Raw genomic sequence first — 5,618 nt, 5'->3', positions numbered from 1 at the left:
TGAGGAGAAAAGATTTTAACTTCAGTTATTTAATTAATGTTGTGTATCCTGAGCAGTCAAGATTACTTCAGAAGAGAAATTAGAGTTAACGTTTCAGGTCAAGTGACCATTCCTCAGAACACTCAACTCGAAACATTAACTCTGATTTCTCTTCACAGATGCTGCCAGACCTGCTGAGCTTTTCCAGCAACTTATGTTTTTGTTTCTGATTTACAGCATCCACAGTTCTTTTGGTTTTTACAAATATTTCAGATCTTTTTAAGTTCTCAGTGCTGAAATGTTTCTTTCCAGTTTGTATTTCCACCTGGTGCTTTGTCCTTTAACAGGCAGAGAGAGAGAGAGAAGGGGAGAGGGCAGGAAAGAGCTTTCTCCTGTTTTGCAGTCACAATTTGATGTGGTCAGCTCTATCAAAAGCAACTCTTTGAAATACAAGCTGGCTTGTGTATTTCTGTCAGAGATAAATTTTTACAAGCATAATGATTTCAGTTGTTATTTTAGTCTCCAATCTGTGAAACTTATCATACAGATGTAAAATAGAGTAAGATTTGGGGGTCTCTTCATGCCTGACTGGACGTACTAGTTTTGTTGCACTTTAATAAAATGTTAATTTCAGATGAGGTTGTTCTGATTATTCTATATTGGTTTCATGAAGTTTCGCTAATCTATGTGATCAGTTGTTTGCTTTCACCATTCAAAGTCAGCATTTTGTAAACTTTTTAAAATCATTTCAAATGATGAAAGTCCATGAAAGCCCATTATATGATGGAATTTCAGAACCAATAGTCCACTTAACATCACTATCCTGATAGTCTGAAGAACAGCTGTTTCTCAGTTCACATTTCATTTGATTTTAATGTGGCATTTCTCAAACTCAATGAAAATGTTCTTCTAGCTGATTAATCAAATAGAATGTTTGAAAGTTGCCTATTATATAAGTTAATAATTATTTTTTAAAATCACTAATGGATCGAGTGTGCTTTCTTGAGGCTTTCTTCTGTGAACAGGAGGTTTCAGATATTATACACATTATCCACAAATTGCTCAGTAATGTCAATAGAAGAGCCAGCATTGACTACTCCCAAGTCAAATAAAGTATGAACTAAGTATAAGGAGAAATTCATTTTAACTCTGGTCCAAAAGAATGACTGCTCCAACATGACGTTTATATTACCATATGATGAATTTTTCAGTATTGTACTGTTAAATTGAATACATTAGGGATTATGTCAGTCTCATTTAATGTAAGAAGGAATTGACTAACTAGCACTCTGAGAGCTGACATAATTTGTAGAACAACTAATCAATTGTTATAACAAAACAAAGAACTGCGAATGCTGGAGATCTGAAACAAAAAATAGCAATTTAGTTTTTTGTTAATAATTGCTATCCTTTTAAAATACAACTTTGCTCGCAAAGTTTTTTTTTCTCTTGAGGACTGAAATAAAGCTTTGAGTATTGACTAGTGCGTATTGCAATGGAAACAGAATTCCGACTGTCGGAATGCATGTGTTTCAGGTGTATCTCTGTTTAGTGACTGTTTCTGTGCCTTTGGAAAGTGGAATTTCAGACATTTCATGGTTTAAAACGAATAGTTGCAAAGACACCCTTCCCTGGTATTTTAAGCGTTGTCTCACGTTTTGAAATCCTGCTGGAATTATAGTCATCTTGATAACGTATCGAATTGGGAGCATGAAACTGTCTAGTTGTCATGCAATTTCTTGAGGTGTTGCCAATGGAAGACACAAACCAAACAACACTGTCAGATTTTAGTTATTTCCTTAAAAGTTGCACACCATAATGCATCGAATTTTGCAGACACGGGCACTGAACACAACAGAAATAAGCATGTCATATGCTGCACATGTGAATTTTAACAACATAATTCCAAACATTAAAAATGTCAGTCCTTAATCGAAAGTCGTACCCAACAGCCCCGGATTGTCTGGGAAATGTAGCAGGCATCTGAATTTCAGACGACCATCTGTAATTCAATTCAATTTCAGGCGAGAATTGCAGGGCTGTGATCAAATTACAAAGCGCCAGTATACTTATGGAAGACAACCTGGGGGTCTGTTTCACCTGAACAGATGCCAAGTGCTCGATATAGACCCCTTTTGAAAGATAGTTTTAATAAATGCAGAGACGTGGTGTATATGTGAAATATTTAACAAAAATTGGAAAATTCTAAGGTGTAAAGCAGCATCACTATAGCAACAGGAAAGTGGATGTCCCTGATAGTGTACAGCAACGTCAAGACTAACCTGCATTTCAGTCCTGATTCAGTGGCAACGCCGGTAAGATATCACTATTAGTATGTTTCAAAGTTTGCTGTATAATATTTTAGTTCCTCCTTCAAGTACAACTAACATCGACCACCCAATAGTGGCTAACAAAAATCAATTATAAAATTGCGTTATTTACAGAGATTAAAATAGAGAGTGTCGTTTCGTCGTTGCAATATAATCGTTTAATTAAATTGCAATCATGCAAGTGAACAGTCAGGGTGGGAGTGGAAAACAAGGGAATGGTTTCATAATTTTTGACACCTAGCTCTTTGGCTGAGGATGGGGAAACCTGCCTAATCCTACTGAGGCCATAATTTATTATTTAATTGTTGCAAAATTTCAACACTTTGATTTTGATTTTAAACAAGTCCAGTCTGTCAGCGTGTTAGAGCAGCAAAATCTACTTGGAAATTTGAATATAAATGCTTTGAATATGAGAAGGCAGCAGAGCTGGAGGGTTTTTGGTCTATCCCCCGGTGCACAGACGGGAAGAAGATTGTTGTAGTCTGGAGTTTCATTCCAGATGCTGATTTCTTTCCCAATGTCCATTGCGGAGACTCGCCATATTGTGAGTATTGTGGTGCTCCTGGGCTGTTTACATCAGGGGGAGAGTGCTGGAGACGCCTGTATTTTATTCCCGGTCCCTTCCAAAACGGTGAGTGTTGGCCTGGGGCTGACCTGATGTTGGGGACGGGCTGAGAAGCGGGCACGGTGCGACGGCTGAACATCCCGGCGGAGCGCGAAAGAAAAGCAGCGACGCAGAAGCTCGGTGTGGGAGCGAGCAACACAGCAACTAACCTGGTTGTACACTTGGTTCTTTATATTTGTTTGTTTTTAAAAAGAGGATGTGCAAGATTTAAAAAAAACACACACATGATGTTAAAGGTCCATTGGGACACACATTGAACAAAGAAGGTTTTGGTGTTGGTTTGTAAGCTGGGGGCTTGAACTCCTATATACAATAACTAACTGCTTTCGTGTGTGTCTTGTATTAATTAATTGGTACAAGTGAATGGGATGCGGTCGCATCATAGTGACTTGATTTTGAGTATTTCTGTGGTACTCTACGCGACTGCATTTCAGTGGAGGTGGTACTGGTTCGAATTGCACTGACCTTGTTTCTTGTTACTATGATAAGTTGCTGCTTGAACTTGTAATTTGTGTTTGTGTTTTTTTTTGAAAAGACTCCAAGCCTTAGTCTCCCCCTCCCGATAATCGCGATTGGTTGCAGAGCCTCGAACTAGGGGCTCAGTGATTTGTCAGGGGCTCTGTCAGTCTTCAAAGCAGCTGCATTTCACGAAGGGCACATTTCTACAAAGACAAATATTGCACCTTCTTTCCGAAAATGTATTGGCTTCTCGTCATATCATTACATTTATCCTTTTCTAAACACTTGCGCCAAGCCCCGGAATAGCTTGTTTCTTACATGAACATTAACGTTACACCAGACTGATCCTAACACTCTAAGTGCATTGTGTAGATATTTTCATATCTATCGGTTCAGTAAAATGTTATTACCCATCTTTGGAGCAGGTGGGACTTGCACCCAGGACTTCTCGTCCAGAGGTAGGGATGCTATTACTGAACCCTCATTAAAAACTTAAATGCATAATACACTGGTGCCTGCTCCTGCTCCAGCTCCAGTCCAGTGGGTTAGCCAGGCACTATTGCCCGAAATTGTGAGACTGCAACAATAAGCACTGGGGCTGAAGGAACGTGAGCTCTTGCATCCAGAGACTTCACTCTGTTCGCAACACATAGCTGCACCTTTGTCTGATGCAGGATATCAGATCCAGACCAGTCTCCATGTTTGTGATCCTGATGAGCAGGCCAGTGGTGATCCCAAAGCGGGCTGAGTGCAGTCTTTCCATTTTGGAGTTGGTTTGTAATAGTCATGGAAAGTCAGGATGCAAGGAGTAAGCAAACGGTGACACATGTAGGAGCATTTGGCAGCCGTTTCGGCAAACAGGTTTTACATTGATCTTTTAGACCTCTATTGTTTGAATAGTTACCAGTCAGGTTATTTAAACATTTCAATAGTTTCACCTCCAATTCATAAACGACTGTCGCAAGGTTTTATTTGCGGGACTTTCGTAATAATTCAGTGAACTAATTTACGACTGAAAGGTATCAGGTCCTAGGCTGCATTGCCTGTTTTCAATTGGATGGCCTCAATCAAAATAGCATTGAAAATGCAGCGATCGCAGCTGGCAAGTAATACATATGGAGGAGCTGTGAGGATAGCAGCAGGTGATCTCTGTTAACCCTTCCCCTGTTGTCTGAGTCTACCACCACACAATTTTATTTACACATCATTTGTGGCTTTTTGAGATTGAAGTCGTCGTCTGCTGACATTGGCAAAATTAATGGCTTTTTACACGATTTCTGTGAACCTTCATTGTCTTTCAATATTAAGCAACCCGTGTATTTTCAATTGAAACCACTAACTGGCAATGAGACAAATGGGCTGGGTGGACATCCCAGCTGATCAATACTGAACTGTTAGGCAGGAATATAGTTCAATTCGCCGGAGATATGGAAGTGTGAAGGAACCAGTGAAGAGTCTTCACTTGGTCCTGCTCCATATGGTGTGAATTGAATTTAGAATTTAATTTTTTGTTGAGCAGTAATGCAAATTTTTTCTATATTTTGCCCCAAATCACTCAAATCTTTGGAAAAATGGTTAAATTGTTTTTCTGTTCAGAGATATGATTTGCACCTGGAATGGGTGGGACTTGAACTTGGGCCTCCTGGTTCATTGGAAGGGACACTACCATTGCACCACAAGAAGGCCTTAATCATTCAAAACGCTTAACTTTGGTGTAGATAAAAACTGACTGCAGATGCTGAAAAGCAGATTCTGGAGTAGAATGGTGCTGGAAAAGCACAGCAGTTCAGGCAGCATCCAAGGGGCAGGAAAATCGACGTTTCGGGCAAACGTCCTTCATCAGGAATACAGGCAGAGTGCCTGAAGGGTGGAGAGATAAATGAGAGGAGGGTAGGGGTGGGGAAAAAGTAGCATAGAGTACAATGTGTGAGTCGGGGTCAGGATTAAGGTGATAGGTTAGGGAGGAGGGTGGAGTGGATAGGTGGAAAAGAAGGTAGGCCGGTAGGACAGGTCATGGGGACAGTGCTGAGCTGGAAGTTTGGAACTGGGATGAGGTGGGGAAATGAGGAAACTGGTGAAGTCCACATTGATGCCCTGGGGTTGAAGTGTTTCGAGGCGGAAGATGAGGTGTTCTTCCTCCAGGCGTCGGGTGATGAGGGAGTGGCGGTGAAGGAAGCCCAGGACCTCCATGTCCTCGGCAGAGTGGGAGGGGGAGTTGAAATGTT

The 5,618-nt window shown here is 40.5% G+C and overlaps 1 protein-coding gene across 6 annotated transcripts in view; it reads left to right on the top strand.

Annotated features, from left to right (window-relative positions):
• Nucleotides 1–2,202: 2,202 nt before the first annotated feature.
• rnf2 (ring finger protein 2) overlaps nt 2,203–5,618 on the top strand; it is a 49,793-nt gene continuing 46,377 nt past the window's right edge. For 2 of the 6 annotated variants that reach the window (XM_043699557.1, XM_043699554.1), the window contains exon 1: nt 2,492–2,853. The gene's annotated coding sequence lies outside the window, so the exon portion shown is untranslated. The other 4 variants (XM_043699558.1, XM_043699556.1, XM_043699552.1 and 1 more) reach the window with 4 other exon arrangements.

This window comes from Chiloscyllium plagiosum, chromosome 11, assembly GCF_004010195.1.
Source record: "Chiloscyllium plagiosum isolate BGI_BamShark_2017 chromosome 11, ASM401019v2, whole genome shotgun sequence".
NCBI lineage: Eukaryota > Metazoa > Chordata > Chondrichthyes > Orectolobiformes > Hemiscylliidae > Chiloscyllium > Chiloscyllium plagiosum.
The sequence above is the reverse complement of the archived record's forward strand: the minus strand, read 5'-3'. Positions and strand labels throughout refer to the sequence as shown.